The sequence below is a fragment of the Alligator mississippiensis genome, chromosome 2 (genome assembly GCF_030867095.1).
Source record: "Alligator mississippiensis isolate rAllMis1 chromosome 2, rAllMis1, whole genome shotgun sequence".
In the NCBI taxonomy this organism is placed as follows: Eukaryota; Metazoa; Chordata; order Crocodylia; family Alligatoridae; genus Alligator; species Alligator mississippiensis.
The window spans coordinates 14732748-14753944 of NC_081825.1; the positions used below are offsets into that span (position 1 = coordinate 14732748).

Below are 21197 nucleotides of genomic sequence, written 5' to 3' on the forward strand. Positions count from 1 at the left end.
GCCACATACAAACAACACACATGGGCATACACACCCCACAGGCTGCTGCACATCCATGCTCACAGCACAGTTCATGCAGACACATCGAGGTATGCATGCAGTAAAGGTATACCTGGTATACTGTGTACATGCATTTTCTCTCAGCATGAACCATTATACACTCATGTTGCTGTGCAGACAGAGTACTTTTTGTCTGATTTTGCCCTTTCCATTGGGTTGTAGTGCTCTGTAATATTCCAGTTTGTCTGTGCCCTTACTTCCCAACTCTCTACTCAGATTTAACTCACACTGAAATCACTGGGGACTGCCAAAAACTGTGGAGGCCGTGTGCCGGTTCATGGACAGCCATGTTGGGGGTCAGAAGAAACAACCAAGATGCGAGGGGTGTGTGCAGAGTCTGAGTACAGGGGAGCCAGGAAGCCAGAAGATCTGTCTGGAGAACCGAGTCAGAGAGCCAGAGGGTCAGGAGGCAGCTGGGTCAGGCATCTGGGAGATCAAACCAGAGTTGGGTTAGGGAGCCAAAGGGTCAGACCAGATTTGGGGTCTGCTGACAAGCTAGGTTGGCTAGCCAGAGAATCCATTGGGGAGCTGGTAGAGGCCCAAGCCAAGAGTAAGGCAGCCTAAATACAAGAATAAATCTTGTTGCCCGGACACTTGCTCATCCAGATCAGAGGTTTTTATAGGAAGGGGTAAAGGGTCAGCTGATCCTGGGTGAGCACTCTGATTGAAGGGAGTGGGTGGGTGGCTAGGCCCACCTATGTCCACCCCAGTGCTCAGCTGAGGAGGTAACAGACTGGAATTAGTGGCTGCACCAGGTAGTCTGAGGCTCCGAGTTCATGGGCTAGTGGGTATAATACAGTGGAAATGCAAGGGAAACTTCCTAGCTAACTGCTTTACTTGATTTAGAAATCCAGTCTTCCACGACTGACTAGTCATTTCTCTCTCTAGCTGTTTTTAGCCAGTGGATCTCTTGCCAACACTGGCACAGGGGGTAGACTCAGATAAAAGGTGGTTCTAGAGGTGCGGTGGATGATTTTGGAAATGTAAATGAAATTTCAGTTTTCATTTAAATGGAAAGAGTTTCAACACCACGCTTCCAAATACCTTTGTGATCAGTTCTGCTCTTGCAACATATGAGCAGCAGCAGCACTGAGCACTTTCTGTGTGCAGTCAACAGCAAACTCCATGCTGGACTTCACTGATTCTCCTGCATCTGTGTGTTACATTGGTTGTACACTGAGACAGGTCAATGAAGTGAATCTGATTTACACTGTAAGGGGAGCAGGACTGATCAGAGTGCTCTGGGGATCAAGCCAAGCTCTCCAAAAGCCATTTCCTTCTGGAGTCCCCTGTGCTCCATCTGGAGTGAGGCAAAGGGGCTGCAGTACAAGGAAACAAGGAAATGCTGGAAACAAGTTCCTGGGTGGTTTAAGGGACAGATGCCCCCCTCCAGCAGGTGAAAGTCCTAAGCTGTAGGAATACTATATTCCCTGGACCAGCTTCATCCCCAGGGGAACTCAGCTGCAATACAGCCCTTTGTGTCCTCGCATGACAGAGATTTTGACACTGCATGTGTCTGATGTGCGAGTCCTGATCATTTTCACGTCATGCTCGGAAGCTGAGTGAACGGCTAAGTGAAAGCTGGTAACAAAGCTCCTCTTTATATCTATTGTGAAAAACAGATGATTGTAGATGTGAGCCCTACAGTGTGTCATTGCCTTTTCTGCCTCACAGACCATGTGAAAGACTTGCAAGAGAGCACTGTTGGCTAATTCCTGGAGGACCAGGAACTTCTCTATTGAATCCTAGCACCATTAATCAGTAGTGGAGTAGCCTTGGGCAAGTCACTTAACATCTCTGGGTCTGTGTCCCTTGCTTGGGGAATCATAACTCTCTTCCCTCACATGGGGCCTGATTCATGATTCATGACTGCACAGTGTGAGGAAGGAAATGTCCTGTGCTTCTGAGGGCTCCTGTAGATGCGGCATGATCGATTGATTGATTGATCCTCTTTCAGTTTGCTCGTGTTGTTCCATGTGCCGAATCCTCAGAGGTGAGTGCTGGCTTCCCTGGTCTCTGAAATCCCCGCAGCCTTCGCGATCATGGCTATGATCTTCGTTGCTGCTGTTATTACTCACTGTTTTCCCTAACAGAGTGGAAATAAGGATAGGGGGGTGGAGAAGGAATGTGTGTGCAGCTGTAAACACCGCATGGCCAGGCTGTGCTTTGAGTGTGGAGGTTGTGTGCGTGATCTGCAGTGGGTCATTCCCGTCCCCTCCCTGACCCATGCTGCACACGCGTGGAGTTGTGTTCTGTGCAATTTGACTGCAGGCCCTTCTTTACTAGGGAGTTTTGCACCTCTGTTGTTATACTAATGTAGCCACCCGGACATAGACACACAGTGCAACATAGGCCTGGCACTGAGCAAATGCTGCACCAGTCAAAATCCTATTTTAATTTGGCACAGTGTGTCTACACGGTGGGTTTGCACTGATGGGAGCACATCCATGGGCATACACCGGTTCTGATTTCTCTGATGCCAGCTGGGCCTTCGCATTAATGATGAAACAGAGTGAATTGGGGAAGCCCAGTAAAGGCGACCCAACGACAAGCATTGACAAGGGCAGAGGACGTTGTATGGTATCCCCAGCTTAGTCTAAGACGAGTCATAGAAAGTATCCTGCTGTCCCTGCCACCGGTTCAGAAGCAGCAATGCTGGAGGATAGCTGAAGGGCTGGCTGGATTAGCTGGATTAGCATTGTGTCCATTAAATTGGTTTGCCAGCAGAGTGAGGGTTGCATCATTACCTCGGTTGTTGGTCATAGTGGAAAGGCCAGGAATGAAGGAGGGGACATTTGGGATGTTTCCTGGAGATTTTCATTGGCAGCAATTGAGGTTCTGGGTGATGCAAGAAGTTCCCAGATCAGATCTACACTGTAGTGCAGATCTAGTGCACCTGCACTGCACCTTTTGAGCTTTTCATTCACTTGAAAAGTAAAAGTTTGGATACCTAGCCATCTGAGATTCACAGGGGTGTGGTGATCTCGTCCCTCCCCAGTCTTTTCCTCCCACAAACTGGGTCTCTTCACACAGCCTGTGGGCCTGGTTCCCCCCATCCTGGCTCTGGTGCAGCCAGTGGCCCCCATGCAGCACCAGTGCTGTGGTTATTGTGATTTGGGAGCATTGCACCCCTGCCTTGTGCAGGCCCATGGGCTCTCTCATGTCTTGTCTCAGGCCAGCATAAATGCCCAGTCACTTCTCCTTTGCTTCCTGGTCATGGGCTCATAGGAGAGCAGGGCTGGAAGGGTTATCTCAGGGATGGGCAATTATTTCGGGCAGAGGGCCACTTACTGAGTTTTGGCAAGCCATTGAGGGCCACATGCCAACAAGGCATTGAGGGCCACATGACAGGCCACATCTGGCCTGCGGGCCACATTTGCCCACCCCTGGGTTATCTAGTTGGCCCTTGGGCTCAGGCAGGAACATTCCTGTCTTTTTCTCTCTCTGGCCTCAGACTCTATCCCATTTTGCAGCAAGTGCACAACAGTGGAAGAAGATAGGGGCAGTTTAAAGCGGTGCAAAGAACCAAAAGGCTCTTGAACCATTTCCACCGCTCTTCATTTTCCTAACCACCCCACTGTTTTACCCTCGACATGTTGCCTTGGCTGATTTGAGCCTGCAAGCATTACCATAAAAAGCTCCCAGGCTCTTGTACACAGTGCTCACTACCATGAGTTAATCTTATCGAGTAAATTAACAGCTGTTCATGGTAGCAAGCCTGGTAGCATTTTCAAAACAGCCCCCAGGTTCTGTGGGTGGCCTACTTCATTTTTATATGCTGGTTTTACAATTTGCTTTTCCTTATGAGAAATAAGCATTTCAGCATAACTCCAGTCACTAGGCGCCCGGCCAGGAGAACACGCAGAAGCCTTATCTTGCAGCATACTCATTCAGCCTCCATTCACAAGCTACCCTTTCTGTCTCCAAGGCAATGGCTGCATTCATGTACTTGCAGACAGTGATTTGCCATTTCGGCTGCTCTTTTGTGAGGGCAGCTTTGCTCATTCAGGGGACTGGTTCCTGGCTCAATTTAGCATATTTTCTCAGCTGTGAAATAGGCCTGGAGAAAATCAACCTGGCCTGGGAGACACTGAGGTCATCCCGTGCTCTTACTCTGCATCCTTTGAGCACAAGTATTGTGTTCAGCCCTTTTTAAGTCACAGAAATCTGTACAGTCCCTTCCTCAAGGGAGGACTGTATAGTCTGCACAAGTGGACATGCATCCTGGTCTGCACTAGGAAGGTGAGAGACCATTTTAAAGCCATGGTGCAGCTGCATCACTGAGAGCAGAGACCTGAGTGCCAGCACGGGTAAGTCTCAATTGTTTTTACCACCAGCTGAATTGTGCCAACCTGCTCCCGCTGTGTTTATTAAACCCAGCCCTGGGAGAACACCAGTTTGCTGCTCCTGCTCCCTGCGTAATGCTTGGAGACTGCTGCTCTCACTGCACTGCCTACTCTAGGAAACAGGCCTTTCTGATGATAATAAGGCAGGGGACGAAGTCACAAGCCACGCATTTAGAGCAAAATCCCATCCCTCTAGCTGGGAGTCCTGCTGTCGGGCACCGGTGTGTGGTTGGTTGGGATGTGTTTTCTGTATCCACAACACCCGACTCTCAGAGAGAAAGACCAGGCTGAGCAGCAGTGAGATCACTCTGTAGAGCAAGTAGATTTATCACTGTCAAGCTCCGGGGAGGCTGTCTTATACTAAAGTTGTTGGTTTCCCAGCACAGCTTCATTATGCGCAAGCAGCTTGCTCTCGCTGGCCTCGCACTCCACAGACTGCGAGGCATTGAAAGAATTCAGGACATTCATCCTCCTTTGCACCGAACAATTTAACTGACCCCAAGGCCATTGTCGGTGGGTTCATCTGCACACACTGCAGTGCGTCTCCTTGGCAGGTCCTGTCTCAGCTCTTCTCGCTGTGGTACAGTGAAAGGCTGTTTCTGGCAAGGCTCCTTCCCAGAGCTTTTAAACAAGTCTTTGATTTACTTCTGTTCAGGCCCTTCTGAAAGATCAGAGTGTAAAACTAAGGAATGCAGATGCACCAAAATCATAACTTCTCTTCCTTCCTGGGATGTTTAGCAGGGGTTAACATCCTTGTTCAAGCTTGTCTCTCAGTTGTTGGCTGTGCCTGGTGAATGCACAAGCACTGATGTGATACTAAACAACTTGCCTTGGAATTTGCATTAAAAATAACAATTTCCTTATTTAATGTTCTCAGTTCAGCCAGGCCTCTGTCAGATGCTCCTGTAAAAGACTGTGCCGGGAACCGATGAGAGAAGGGTGGCTTCAGAGTCTGTACGGAGAATAAGCACAGAGAACCAATGCGTTGTACATAGGAGAACCATCGCAATAGCAAACTTTGTGCTTTGGAGGAAGGAAATTTAGCAGTAAATTTACCGATCTGCAGGGATCCTGGTTTGATACAAAAATTGCAAATTCTCTGATAAACCCCCCCAAATCCTCGATTAAAATGAAATGCCACTATATATATATAGGTATCAATTGAACACAATGTTTTATGGGCATATTTACAATTTTAAAGCAATTTGGAAGACTGCCAGTAGCTCCATCACTATAATAAAATTAATTCTAAATACGTATACATTTTGGTACTTGATTTGGGGTTTTTTATCATGAAAAATCAGAGCTCCCCCCTGCCCTCTTCACTCACAGAACACAGATCCAGACCCCTCACTCCTCACCACAGCCCTCAGCTCTGCTGGCGCCCCTCACTCCCCACCCCCAGCCCCCCAGCCCTGCTGGTGTGACCCACCGCAGCAGGGCAGAGTGGGGCTAGCTGGGGAAGCTCCTTGCTGCTGCAAGCTCCGTGCTGCCCTGGCAATGCGTCCCCTGCCCACCCCACAGCAGCAAGGGGCACAACCCTGTGTCACTGCGTGGGGCGGGCAGGGGTACATTGCCAGGGCAATGCAGGACTTAGTGGCAATAAGCTCCCCTGCCCTGCTCTTTCCTGCCCTGCCACACAGGGTCCTGCCTGCTGGGCTATGGAGGCCCCAGGGGAGAGCAGCAGGGCAGGGAGCCCAAGCCCGCAGCAGGCAGCCAGCACCCGCCCCCTGCACAGATCGGGTGGCACGGTCCCCCCTGCCCCTCTGGGAGTGTGTGCAGCAGCAGGGAGCTGCCGGCCCCCTGGACAAGCCGCCCACGACTTCTCTGAATTAAGACATGAAACAGCTTAGAATTTCCTGTGTTCCTATTCAGTTTGACGGTGCCAGCCCGCTCCTTGCCGGGGCCCTGCAGCCGCACTTTCCAGCCTTGGGCCCCAGCCCTGCCCTGCCCTGCCCACTTCCTTCCCGCCCTGCAGGGGCCTCAATCCCTCCCACCCTCACTTACCTGCAGGAGCTGCTCTCCAGGCTGCCTGGGGCCATGTGTATATACGTGCACATCTTGCCCCTGCCTGACCACCCTCTTCCCTCTCCCCCAGCCCCTTGCAGGCTGGAACTCTGCCAGCCTGCAGGGAGCTCTTTGCAAAAACGCGAAATCCGTGCGTTTCTCTGTTAAAGTGAAAAATTTTCATTTTTCTCCATTTTTCTTTGGAAACGGAAAACCTGGATCCCTGCTGACCTGGAACCAGGGCAAGACAGGTTTAAAGATGTTTGTGATGAATGGAGCTGCAGATTGTCTTTCATAGTGGTGCCTGCTGCCATGGCGTGTCCCTTTAAACCTGCAGCTCAAGTATACTGCCGAATTTCAGTGTTGGCTGGCAGGCTCAGTCAATTATGCACGAGGAGATGTGCAGTGTAAAGCTGGTTTCTGGTCCAGTAGAATACTGTTATTTCTCTCCCTGTGTGTGTCTAGATTTAGTCCTCCCAAGGCAGGGAGAACAGGGTATGCATGATTAGCTGTGCTAGGGCTTTCGGGATACAGTTGAGCAGTGCTTTTAAAGGGACATTTGCTTAAACATGTACTTTAGACAAGCCATGTACCAGTATGTTAGAAAGACATCTACTCATTTGTAGCATGTTACAAATTGCACCTGAGATTATTGAAATGGAAACAATCGAAAACATCGAATTGACTTTTCACCAGGTTTGCTGCTGACGCTGGTGCTTCTCTGAGTTAAGACGTGAAACAGCTTAGGATTTCCCATGTGTTTCTATTCAGTTTGACTTACAGCTGCTCTTCTGCTCGCCCACAAAGCAATATTCATTTATTTTGCTTCAGCTATTTTCAGTGGCACCTAAAGAGCACTATGGAGATGTTCTGTTGGCTGTAGGGATTTTTTTTTTTTTAATGTGACAGTGCTTCACTTTTGGGCCAGATTTGGCAAGTTGCTTTGTGAGAACAAAAATGTGAGTACAGCAGTTCTGAATTAAGACTTGTGAGTTTCTGTAGACTTTTAAAGTATTTCTGTACTTACCTTGGTTGATTCCAGGACTACAATATTGTGTATAGAAAATCAGTATTTTTACTGCATGGGCATTGTAACAACAGGACGTTAAAACATCTATTTAGGTTTAATGGACTACGATTGAACCATGGATGTTAGAGACAGCGGTGATGAAACTTTGCAGAAGATTTCTGAGCCCTGAAACAATGTTCCTTTTTCCTCCAAATGCTTTTCCCTAACAGTTTATTCTTTTCTTTTCTCTATGTAAACACCGTGGGACTCTGCTGTAAGTGTTACAGATTTGCATGAGTTTTCATCTGAGCTATTTAGACTAGTTTCCTCCTTGCACTTACTCTAATCACTTGTGGAACCTGTTTTCATTAACAGATGACTCTCTTAATGATGTGACCAGACTTGTTTGCCTGATGAATGTTGAGCCTGACTTATCATTTGGAAGGATGAACCTCCTGACTATTGTTGTTCTTGTGATTGCTGTACAGTGTGTGGTGGTGGTGGTGGCTGCATCTTGGTTTGGCAGTGAAACGGTTGCTGTGTGCCCCATGGTTTGGTCCATTGACCTTTTGGAAATGATGGTGCATTTGTATTTGATGCAGGTAAAGAGGCTGAGCATCATGGTAAATGCAGTGTTTGTTCTCACTGACTCATTAACCTGTGTGGAAAAACCTCCCTATGCTGGTGCACACTAGAGGAGATGAGCTTTGCTTATGGTGACCCTACCTTCCATTATAATAATATGATACCTAACACGTGACTGATGGAATCCGTGCCTCTGGCACAATCTGTTTTCCCATGAGAAATGCAGTACATAAATGAACTCTGCTGGAATCAGCTGGAGTTAGGTCCTTAAACACCTTTGAGGACCTATGCCTGTCTTTCATTTATCCCCCAACAACAGCTCAGACCGGCTCCAGGCTCACTTACACCAGTGGAAATGCACAGAAATCACTCTGGATTTATATGAGTGTAAAGAAGATTCAGCCTTTGTCCATTGTGAAGCAGTGGCTGAGCAAATGCTCTGCTCTGAAAGCCGTTCTGCTACTGAACAATGGATTTATCCTGTTCTCAGGAGGGTTTTACCAGCCTACATAGAATCACAGAAATTGAAAATGATAAATACCTGGAAGAGAGGTACTAGCCATGTTAGTCTCGAGTCAGGCAGAAGGCAGGGTAAATATGTACCTTTTAGACCAGGGGTCAGCAATGTTTTGGGCAGTGCCAAAAACACCCGCAACCTCAACTTGCAAGATGTTCGCATGCCAGGGGCAAATGGCAAGGGAGCTGGGAGGGGCCCAATCCTTGTTGTGATGTGCAGCACTGGCCCCTTTCCCAGGACGCATGTACAAAGCAAAATGCACTTGCGTGCCACGCTCTGGCACATGCCAGGGGTTGCCTACCCATAATGTAGACTAACTACATCAGAGATGTATAGTATAAGCTTTTGTGAGTCCAAGCTCACTTCATCAGAAAGGCCTGTTAGGCTGTGCTCAGTATCTTTTTGTCACTGCCTGATTTTCCCTGCTGTGCATTCACTGGGTGAAGTCCCAGCTCAGCCAGCACTTGGGGCCTTAGGATTTTAGGGAAGTCTAAGTGTCTTGAGCGTGAAGGCTTCCCGCATGACACGGGAATACTTTTGGCTCCCTGTCAGTGAATGAAAGGTCCTGCCTATGAAAGCTATCACATTCTGACTTGCTTCAATGGTAATGGCTGCCTGGGGATAATCAGGTTTAACATATTCTAATGGTATAATGGTATAAGTCACCATGCAGCACAATCTCCGCTCCAGGCAACTGAGCCACTGAATTTTAGTCTCTCAAGTGCCGCACGAAGGTTCATCTTAGAGCAGGGGTGGGCAAAATACAGCCTGCCGAGGGATTTTGTCCCACCTATGGTGGGTCTCTCGGTCCTGCGCAGCCCAGGTGCAAGGGGCAGCCTGGGCATGCAGCAGGGCTGGGGTGGTGCGGTAGCTAGACTCTGTTTCCAGCAGCTCCAGTGGTGGTGGCTCCTTCTGGCTTCCACTGCTAGACCCAGCCCTGCTGCCCAGGCACCCTGGCCTGCCTGCCCTACACCAGCTATTGGGAGCAGGACATGCATGGGCAGGGCACTCGACTGAGCGACTGGGATAGGCCCATGGATGGGCAGAGAGCAGTGTCCAGGAGTGAGACAGGTGGGCAGGGCTGGAGAGACCCTGGGATCTTGGGGCGGTGATAGTACAGGGTTGGACCTGGGGCAGAGCCACAAACCGCTGTCCACATGGTCCTGCGATGGACATGGTTTCCGTGGGCAGGGTTGTGCAGGGAGCAGATCATGGCTCTGCCTCAGCCCCATGTTGTCACTACCCCGTGATCCTGAAGTCTCTATGGAGACTGGCCGGGACCTGTGCAGGCAGGGCACATGGCCAGGCAGATGTCTTAGAGTTACATGTACTTGTTGGCACAGAGGCATTGGAGCAGCAAGTGCAAGAGGCCAAGACTGTATCAGCTCATGGGGTTCAGCCTGATGTGGGATCCTTGCTGAGCAAAAGTATCCCAGATTGGAGGGGGAAAGGGTAGGGAGAAGGGGGAAGGACTTGGCTTGCCATTGTTGCTTATATGCAGCCCCTGCCTGACGGGGTGGTAGAAAAGCCGTGGTGGCCACCTTGGAAGGAAGTTGTGTGGAGGTGCTTTAAAGGAGACTAACTTTCCTGCACAGACATAACCTTTCCTCTGCTAGTGTAGCCAATTGGGAGACAGAGAGCAATGACTTAACATCTTGTACCAAAGATTGAGGTCACTAAAAAAAAGCATGAAGAGGTTCCCCAGGCCTTCATGCCACCCTTTTAGAAACCTATTTCAGCCCAAATGCATTTCCATGCTCTGTAACCTCCTGAAAAGGATCAAGATGTTTCTCTGTCTCCTCCACATGCTCCTTACCTCCGTTTCTTTCCCCAGGCTCTTTCTTGCATGTCTATTTGTTGCTATTTGCCCTTCATGTGAAGGACTGTTACTTCCCTGTTTATTCTTCATTTCCCCTACAGCAACACCTTATCTTTTCTTTGTTTAGAGGACATATCTCCATTGGCTTGATTCCATTGTTCTTACATTCTCTAATAATAAAGTCCTCAAAACACACCTCACAGCTGGCACTAAGGTGCCCTTCTGAAAGAGAAAGCATTTCTAGTCACCACCCAGCTCTGTCACTCTTGGGTGCTGTGGCAAGGTCCGCAACTGTAGTTTCATGCAGGTCTGTAGATCTGCCTACAGATCTACTCCCTAGAGGTGTAGGCACCTGCCTTCCCACCCTGGGAGCCATGAAGATGCTTTCTGGGTCCAGGCTCCACGCTGGCTGATGGTTCTGGAGGCAGAGTGAATGGGCGTGGGAGAGGGTTGACTCTCATTGTTTCCCTTTCCAGTTTGGTGGCGATCAGGATATGAATGAAACAGAAATGGTTTCCATTTGGGGGGTGTCTGGTAGTCTGCGTGAATTGGGTGGGTTGGTCTCGGTCCAGTTCCCATTGGACAAATACCTACATGGCAAAAATCACCACTGTCAATGGACTTAGTTGGCACCTTTGATGGGAGCTGGCAAAGCACAATAAGGATGAGGTCAGCCTGGCTTGTCTATCCTATGGCAGTGGCATGGTCAGAGGAACACATGCCACCCACCCATGTCCACTGACACACTCCAGAGCCGGAGGTTCACCAGTGAAGCTATTCTGGACTCATTCCCAGCACCTGCTTTTTAGCCACTGGTCTCTAGTGGGTCTGGGAGTGAGCCCAGCGCAGTCTCAACTGGTGGAATTCAGTGTGGAGACAGCAGCAGATTCGGGTGGGGCGTGCTCATCCTTGTGCTACTGGGGACTCGCTGCCTCAGTACAACCAAACCATGAGCTGCCTTCCCACTTCTAGAGGGGGTGCCTCTAGGACACTGACTATTAAGACACGCACACTGGTGGAACAGTATGGGCAGGCCTGAGGCATTGCCATCCCCATGCAACACTTGCATTGTGGATAAGGAGAAGACAGGACAGACAGTTTGGTCCTTTTTCACCAGCACAAAATTCAGGGGAGGGGAGAAAAAAAAAAGAATCCCAAACTAAAGCAGTAGCCTGGCCTCAGAGGTGCCTGGATCCTTCAGAGATCATCAAGACAGCAGCCCATCCCTGTTTCTTCCGGTACCTGGAATATGCTGCCTTGTAGAGAAGAAGCTGAACACACTTGGTGCTTACATGCTTTCATGCCTATAACCTGTGAACCTGTTTGCTGATTCTGTGGAATAGCTTAGGTACTTCAGGTCATGGTCCACACTAGCACCACCCCCCCACCCCCACCCCACCACTTTGAAACTCATTCTGTAGGGAAAGTCATGGTCTGCTTACACCACTGGTGCATTTCTCTAATAATAATGAAGCTGCATTCGAGACAAGAGGCTTCAGTTTCTTCAGTGGTGGACCAAACTGGGCATGTGCATATAGTATCATAGTATCATAGTGCTTAGGGCCAGAAGTGACCTAAACAGATCATCAGGTCCAACCCCCTGGCCCGGGCAGGAATGGGTGCCAGGGTCATATCACCCTAGCCAAATATCTGTCCAGCCTCCTCTTGAAGAACCCAAGATAGGAGAGAGCATCACCTCCCTTGGGAGCCCCTTCCAGAGCCTGGCAGCCCTAACTGTAAAGTAATGTCTCCCAATGTCCAGCCTGACCCTCCTCTCTAACAATTTGTGGCCGCTATTCCTAGTAACCCTGGGTGGTGCCCGAGGGAACAGAGCCTCCCCCAATTCCCGCTGGTCCCCCCGGTGAGTTTATAAATGGCCACCAGATCCCCTCTCAGCCTTCTCTTGTGGAGGCGGAATAGATTCAGACCCTTCAGTCTCTCTTCATAGGGCCTGCCCTGCTGCCCCTTGACCATATGAGCGGCCCTCCTCTGGACCCTCTCGATGCTGTCCACATCCCTCTTGAAGTGTGGTGCCCAGAACTGGATGCAGTACTTCAACTGTGGCCTGACCAGCACCGCATAGAGGGGAAGGATCACCTCCCTGGACCTGGTTGTGATGCATCTGTAGATGCACAACAAGGTACTGTTAGCCCTACTGACCGCTTCCACGCATTGACGGCTCACATTCATCCTGGAGTCAACGACTCCAAGATCCCTTTCTGCCACCTTGCGGACAAGAAGGGTGTTCCCCGGCCTACAGGTGTGTTGCTGGTTCCTTCACCCTAGATGCAGTACCTTGCTCTTGTCTGTGTTGACTTCCATCCTATTCTCATGTGCCCACCTCTGTAACCTGTCTAGATTTAGCTGGATTCTGTCCCTCCCCTCCAGCGTGCCCACCTCACCCCACAACTTGGTGTCGTCAGCATATTTGGACAGCGTGCTTTCCACCCCCACATCCAGATCGCTGATAAAGATATTGAGCAGTACAGGCCCCAGGACTGAGCCCTGGGGGACTCCACTGCCCACATCCCTCCAGGTCGAAAATGACCTGTCCACCACCGCTCTCTGGGTGCGACCATCTAGCCAATTTGTGACCCATCTGACTGTGTAGGCATCAATGCCACAGTCATCTAGTTTTTTTAAGAGAATGTGGTAGGAAACTTTGTCAAAGGCCTTCTTAAAGTCCAGGAAGACGACATCCACCCCAACACCCTGGTCCAGGGGCTTTGTGACCTGATCATAAAAAGAAACCAGGTTAGTCCAGCAGGCCCTGCCCTCAATGAACCCATGTTGGTTGCCCCTGAGCATTATCTCCCTTGCTGGGCCCTTGCAGATGTGCTCTTGATAATTTTCTCAAAGGTCTTCCCAAGGACCGAGGTAAGACTGACTGGCCTATAACAGCTGGGGTCCTCCTTTCTCCCCTTCTTGTAAATGGGGTCTATATAGTGGGCACATGTGGGAGAAAGAGTCTAACTGGGCATGTCTACACAAGACGCTTACTGGGCAGCAGTCTAATAACACTGCGCAGTAGCATACTAGCATATTTTTGACCAGCATGCTACTGCGCAGTTAGCATCACAAAAAAACTATGTGCTGGCACTACTGTGCAGTAACTGTAGTTACTGCACATTAAGTTAATACTTCATTAAGCAAGTACGAAACTAAATGCGCAGTAACTACTGCACATTAATGAAGGTGTAGACACATGCCCACTGATTCCAACCCCCGTTCAGCTTCTAAAACTGGTTATAGCTATAGTGTACACCCAGTGTGCGATGGTTTAAAATAGCCTGACTCATGTCTATGGAACTGGAAACAATCAGACTGTCTTCAACTACCTAAACCTGCTGGTCGCTGTGATTTAGGGCAGTTGAAAACATAAGGGTCAGATCCAACATAGAGTATTAACCACCTAAGTGCAATCCTGTTCCATCCTGCTCAAGACCCTGAAAAATTGTTAATACAAAAAAGTGGATACAGTCTCCTCCTCTTCACTGCCTTTTGTGACTTGATCTTAAGGTTCATCTCATGGCATGTTACAGAATCATTTCTGTAACATGCCATGACATTATTTATGCATATTATTATGCATGACATAACATGCGTTGACATTATTTCAGGGGCTCGAGTAGGGTGGAATAACACATCTAACTCTACTTAGACACTTAGAAGGTTGAATAGAAACTGTACCAAAGTGAAGCAGTTTTACAACTGTTTGGAAGGATTTCTCCACGTGGGATATTTGAATATGCTTCTGAAAATCTGAGACTGAACTTTTCATTACTGAATCTGCTCTTGGCAACTGATTTACAGTCGTACTTGATTCCCACAACGTATGCTGTGCTGGCCAATAGACTGTCAGTTAGACTATTTCCCCTACATGTATTCAAGTACATGTGCATGCCCAATTTTTACTGACCCCTTAAGAAGCTGAAGCCTCTTGTCCCTAACCCAGCACTCTTATCCATACTCGTGTCATGCTAGTCATCTTGTTCCTTGCTCAAAGGTGAATACAACAGTTGAAGTTCCTATGCTGTCAGTGGGCATTTTGCCCAAGCCAGGACTGCAGGAAACTGTCCTTATGTGCTAGGGAAAAATACAGGTGGGTTTCCAAGGCATAGCCAAGCTTCTGTGATATCAGTGCAGTGGCAGGAGTTGCCTTTTGTTTCAAACTAGCTTGACAGAATTTGGACAGCTCCAGATGTGAGGTATGTTGAAGGTGCAAGCATTGTACATAGAACCAAGGTGGTTGATGGCCCGTCAGGAGAGCATGGGTTCAGCCCTGATGCCACTGATGAATCATGTGATCTTGGGCAAATCACTTAGTAATTTCATTTCTCTTTTCTATAAGTTGAGGCTATAATACCCTTTCAGAGGGGTGATATAACGTCAATGAATGGTTGTAAAGGCCTTCAGAGATGACCAAAGGAAGACACTACAGGCAGGCAAAATAGTGTTATTACTATTAATTTTGTACTATTTTGGCTTCCTTTAGTCCTTATCATTCCTTTCAAAGTAAGTAGTTCTTTGGAGAAAGGTTAGTCGTCACCCCACCAAACTTGTCTCCATTGGAAAAGCTACATTTGAAGTTCTTCAGTAGGATCAGAGGGCTGAAAAGATGTGTTGTGGGTCATCTAATCCAACTCCCTACACAGATGCAAGACTTAGCTGTTAGCGATTTTGGGAATGATTTCACTATACAGGAAATAACTGATCACGTGACAAAATGGCACTATATATACCCCTGAAATATATGTAGTGCTATTTTGTCAGGCAATCAGCTATTTCCTGTTTGAGTCTGAATTTGGAATAGTGTGGCACTATACATATACATAATACATAGTGCCAGACTATTTCAAGTTCACTATATATATATATATATATATATATACACACACACACTATATATATATATGTGGGATATATATAGTGTAGCACTATATATCCCACATATATGGTGTCACACTATTTCAAATTTCTACTGGAGTTGTTAGAACAGTTTGGACCGCTACCATGTATTTAAAAACTGCTTCTCTTTAGGGAGTCTACCTGTTGAAGCCAACATCAGAACACACCTGCAAACAGTGCCCAGTAATAAATATGTATTGGGTTATGAATATTAATGCAGTATCTTGTGGGTCCTTTTAATAAAACAAACTAAAACTGGATCCTTCTTGCAAATCTAATTTTTGAGATGTTGGGGGGAAATGCTGTGCTATGCAAATTAAATGATCCCAGATTAATTTTCAGTGTGGAAGTGAAGATTTCCCTATACTGTATTTCTAGAACCGTAATCACATGAAACATCTCAAATTAGCTTCCTCCCTGCCCTCCCTGTAATGTGAACTTAAACTTTTTTTTCCAGACTGCTCCACATTCCTAAAAATATATACCTTTCCTGGTTGTATTGAAAACTGCCTGTGCTGTATTCTGATCTAGCTATCCAGATGGCAAATAAATGGGTTGAGGCACCCTGCCTGGTGTCTTGAGGATGCTGTGATACCATATTTGGAGAGGCAGCCTTCTCCTGGGGCTAAGGGCATGACCTGGAGGCTTTCACTCTTTGACATCAACAGCTATTAGATAAGGGTATAACCGGGAAGCTTTCACTTTGACTTCAGCAGATATTGGATAAGTCACTAAGGTCTGAGTTCTGATTCTGGCTCTGTTATGGTCTTGTTTTGTGACTATGAGCAAACCACTTAATTATTCTGTTCACAAACTGGTAGTTGCACTAACCTAACACACATGGCACTGTGAGGACACAAACTGAGTGTTTTGAAAAGTAAATATAATGATTAGGAGTTTAAGGATCCTCCTATTATTGTACTTGGCTCAAGGCATCTGTGCACACAACTGAGAAAAAGGGTAGAAATTCCTTTTACGTTGCTTTAGGTGATTATAAAAAATCAATAATTTAACCGGACACTGAGCCAATAACTGTGATTCATGTGTGTCCAAGCAGCAACATTCTTTATTCCTGAGACATTTCAGCATGGAAAGACATAAATCATCTATGTAACTAGCACCAAGCTCCTTTATTAGCAGCCTGACTGCTGGAGGTTTAGTCACGGCTGGGTAACATTTTCATTGATTCCTAATTCAGACTGGCCATTAAAAATACCTTCTCATTTCGCTGCCTGCATTCAGTGTAGCAACCTTGGACCGCAGTCTGCCAATACTGCTAATGACTGTAATAGCACTTTACAAGCTCACGGTGATGCACAGGCATTGACTGATAAAAAAGCATCTGCATTTCCCAGACTGGGCCAAATTCTGTCTTCAGTTACAGTTAGTGTGGCCTGATTAGTGCGGGTCCAAGGAGGTGATCCTCCCCCTATTTGCGACACTGCTCAGGCCGCAGGTGGAGTACTGTGTCCAGGTCTGGGCACCGCACTTCAGGAGGGATGTGGACAACATGGAGAGGGTCCAGAGGAGGGTCACTCGCATGATCCGGAGACAGTAGGGCAGACCCTACGAGGAGAGGCTACGGGACCTGAACCTGTTCAGCCTTTGCAAGAGAAGGCTGAGAGAGGATTTGGCGGGTGTCTATAAACTTGCCAAGGGGGACCAGCAGGCATTGGGAGAGTCCCTGTTTCCCCGAGCACTACTGGGAGTAACAAGGAATAATGGCCATAAGTTGACTGAGAGTAGATTCAGGCTAGACATCAGGAGACACTACTTCACAGTCAGGGCGGCTAGGAGCTGCAATCAACTTCCAAGGGAAGTGGTGCTCGCTTCTACCCTGGGGGTCTTCAAAAGGAGGCTAGATAGACACCTAGCCGGGGTCGTTTGACCCCAGCACTCTGTCCTGCCATGGCAGGGGGTCAGACTTAATGATCTACTCGGGTCCCTTCCGACCCTGCCTACTATGAAACTATGATTGCAGTCATTTTAGCTAGCTAGCAGTCAGCAAAGTTTGCACCTGTATAATAGAGGGGAGAATTTCTTCCATATTGCACACACAGCTGATGCCCAAGATATGGGCACAAGGCTTCATCTAATGCCTACTGCAGTCAATGGAAAGACTTGTTAACTTTGGTGGGTCTTGGATTGGGTTGTCAGTCTGAATTGTTTCAGCCTGAACTGGTCTAGAAACTTAGTGGAAAGCTCCACCTTGGTCAAGACTGAAACAGCTCTAACAGCCATCTGCCTACTGGTCAATGGTACACCAGCACCATTTTGAAATGTCCCCGAGTCTGTTCCTTCTGGAAGAGGTGTCAGGAATTGGGTAGTACCTGCCCTGTCGGTGGCACAGGTGAGCTGTGTTAGAAGGGCACCAGTATGAAACATGGAGCCAGATGGCCGCAGTTCAGAGCACAAGCCCCCATGGCTAGTGTAGGCATATTTTACTATCTCAGCTTAGACCAGTCACCCAGGGTTATTCAGGAACGGGCCAGGTTAGCACAGTCAAAGCCAATAATACAAGAGGGGTATTGAGTAGCAAGTCAAGTTTGTATACCCTGGGGGGAAAACGTTCCATTGGTGTTTTAGTTTAAATCGATACGCTGACATAATGGCTCTCCTACAGCGATTAGCTATTTCATTTATCTGGGATCCAAATGTGATTAAACACCATCTGTTTATGGAATTGCCATAGCATCTGCAGGCTGTAGAATTATCCTAAATTCCATCTAAAAAAGCTCAGCGTAACTCAGAAACACACAATAAGATAGGGCTGGTTTGGCTTCTAACACCACTGTTACTAGAGTGTGCTGTACAAACCTCTTTTCTACTAATTTCTGGAAGATGCATGGCTTTGGGATGGGAGGACAGGGTGGGAGGAGAGAGTAAATAAACTCCAGCACCTAGGTCTCCACTGATCTTTATTCTTTGTCTTCACCATGTAGATTTTAAATGGCCATTTTAAGTGGTTGAGGTAGACGTGGACGCTGAGTATGAAATACCATGTGAGGCAAACTGTGAAACAAAAGGCTTAGTGTTCTCAGATGATGAGGAGAACGATTTATGGGATTGCACATTCAAGATTAAAAGGCCCAAAAGGAAGGATCAACCTCTTGAGGTACTTCCAAAAGATGCTGCACCTTGAAGGTTGCCTCAATTTCCAGGTCATTTGTCTTTGAAATGGACACGCTGTGAGGGCAGCAGGGTGGGCTTAGCCTGGATAGTCTCTTCTTTCTACAGATGTGGAGCCTCCCATCAGTGTTGATATTCTACATATGCAGGGAGAAAAAATCACCAGGGTTTTGTAGAGGGGCCAAAGCTGCAAAATTTGCATCTAGCTTTAAATCCAAGCGGTGGGGCATTAGGTGTGGGGTTTTGGATACAGAACTCCATTTCATGTTTCATTTACTGAGGGGAAAATAATTACTCCTGTATCAGAGAGGAAGGCATGGACGGATATAAGGTTTTGAAATGGGGGATGCAGATGGTATGGCACATCACGTATAACACAACACACAGTTTTTCTCCAGTTAAAAAGAAACTGGAAGCTTTACTAATAAACTAGGGGCTTAGAGCGATATTATTCACTTGCCCTCTGCCCCATCCATTTCTTCTGCTGCAGCCTTCCTGCCCCACCTCCAAACCCTTCCACCCCCAGCTACCCACAGCCTCTGCGCCTCCCCCCGTCTTGCCCCTTACTCTTAGCCCTTGCCTGGCCATGCAGCTGTGATGGCACTGCTGACTCCCTAGGCAGAAAAGGAGTTTCCATGGGGAGAGGTTATTCTGCATGGCCTTGTAGTTAAGGCACAGTCGTGGGAGCTAAGTGTCTTGGACCCCAGTCCCAGCCCTGCCATAGCCACCCTCTTCTTTGGACACGTCATTTCTCTGATCCCGCGAGCTCATCTAAACAAAACATCTCTGTATTAAAGCTTATTCATCTGTAGAAATGGGACAGTAATTCTTCCCTTCCTTACAGGAAGCCAGATCATGGGAGGTTTGTGTAAAGATCTTGGGCAGGAAGGTGTTATTGAAATTACACATTCAGATGTTAGCTATTCATAATAAAAGGTCGTATTCATTGCCCCACTGGCAATTAGGTTTCTGTTGTGGATGAAAATGAGGCATTGAATGTTGGTCCCATGAGGCAGGAGGACAGTGGACTGGATTCATAGATGAGTGGTGAGTGACTGGTCTGATATCTTCCTAGCTTAGGGTTGTCTCCATCCATAGATGGACTGGATGAGTGAATGGTCTGATATCTTTCTAGCTTAGGGTTGTCTCAGTGTCCCAGGACACAAGCGGTGTGGTGAGGGACAGGGTTTGGTCTGGCCTGGCTCCAGTGAGAGTTATCACAGGTATGCATTTTAAAGAGGGTGGCCCACCTGTTGCCGGTGGTCAGAGGCACTAAGTAGGTGGGGGCCCTCCTCAGGAAGAGGGCGGTCACCTGAAATGCATAAAACTTTCCACATTTCTATTGTATTAGGCCTTGCCCGGCAAAAATAAAAGTCGGTGCTTATGCCAGTGGTGGGCAAATATCCATTGGACCCTGGAAACCATGCAACTCCTTCGACTTGGGATGCCATGCTCTGTTTCAGTCTAAACCTGAGGGGTTAACAGCAAAGGATGCCTCCCTGGGATTGTAGTGCTTTATTAAATCAAGGAAAAAGAAACCAACCCCCCTTTTCGAAAGCCAGACCTTCTCTGTCCCTGAGCTTCTCTGCCCCAGTTAAAAAGGCCACATATTTCTCACTTCCCTCCTCTGGGTATCTGATGCCTTTGAAACCCAGAGAGGATGTGAGAAGCAGTTGGCACTACAGAAGGAGCAGCTGAGGGGAGACTTGAGATGCAACACTTTGAAGTGTCAGCGCTGCTGTGTTAACTCACGATTCCTTGGCTGGAAAGGTTTAAACAGCTAACTTAGCAGAAGTGGGGATGTCTCTGCGGATTTGGAAATGTGTCTGATCTAGATTGGTTGGATGTAATTGTAATCTAATGGACAAGAGGAGTTATCTACTAGATTGTCATCAAGTAAAAAGGATAGTTCAATAAAGAGGGTGTTTACCTAGGACTTGGAAGACACAAGTTTAGTTCCAACACAACTTTGGGCAAGTGATTTTGAATTCATTACAAGGGAATTCAGTGACTAATTTGAGTGTGTAGATCCTCAGACTCTTCTCTCAGCTGCCACCTAACTCTGGAGTGGGGAACTCAGTTCCTCAGTGTCTTTGCCTGGACACTGCCTAGCTCACACCTAAGCCCCTTTGAGGTTCACAGACTAGGTGTTGTCCTACCTGTCTGGTCTGAAGCATCAACACAGTAGACATCCTGCGAGCATGCCTACCAAAGCAGGCCTGACACAAAAGACAGCTTCTTGTGATACCAACCATTGTGCCCAGGGATTGGGGCATTCACCTGGTATGGGAGAGAAGTCAGGGTTAAGTCTCTGCTCTGATTAATATTTATGTATCCAAAACCCCACATGGCAGATCGGCCCCTGTATGGAGAGTTTGCTGCACACAGTAGCTCAGGTCAGTCCAACACTTTCTATTTTTACAGGTTCTTGGAGCGGTTCCCTTCGTGAGTCCTACAAATCACAATCAGGTCTGGCTGTAGAGCTGGCTGGTGAACAGGCACGATTCACCGATCAGCAGCGCATAGCTGTTTGGCATGTAGCTCCCATGCTTTTGGGGCCTCTCAGCCTCAAGAGTACCATCTGGGAACGGGGTTTGCCAGACCTCAAGAGTAAAGTGATTTTGCTGGGCTAATCTGACACGTGCCACTTAGGTGTCTGACTAGCTCTGTCCGGCTGAGCCACCTACGAGTCACACTGTGAACTGTCTGCTTCTTGGTCACTTATTATTGCCTGAGGACTCTGTTGTGAAGGCATCTGAATCGGGTGGAATTGCAGCAATGCTCTTTCCAAATTGTTTCAGAAGTAGCGTGTCCAGG

General features: G+C 47.8%; 1 protein-coding gene across 1 annotated transcript in view; it reads left to right on the plus strand.

Annotated features, from left to right (window-relative positions):
- Positions 1 to 21197, plus strand: part of REEP1 (receptor accessory protein 1) — a 100357-nt gene that overhangs the window by 74589 nt on the left and 4571 nt on the right. The gene's annotated exons all lie outside the window — the stretch shown is intronic.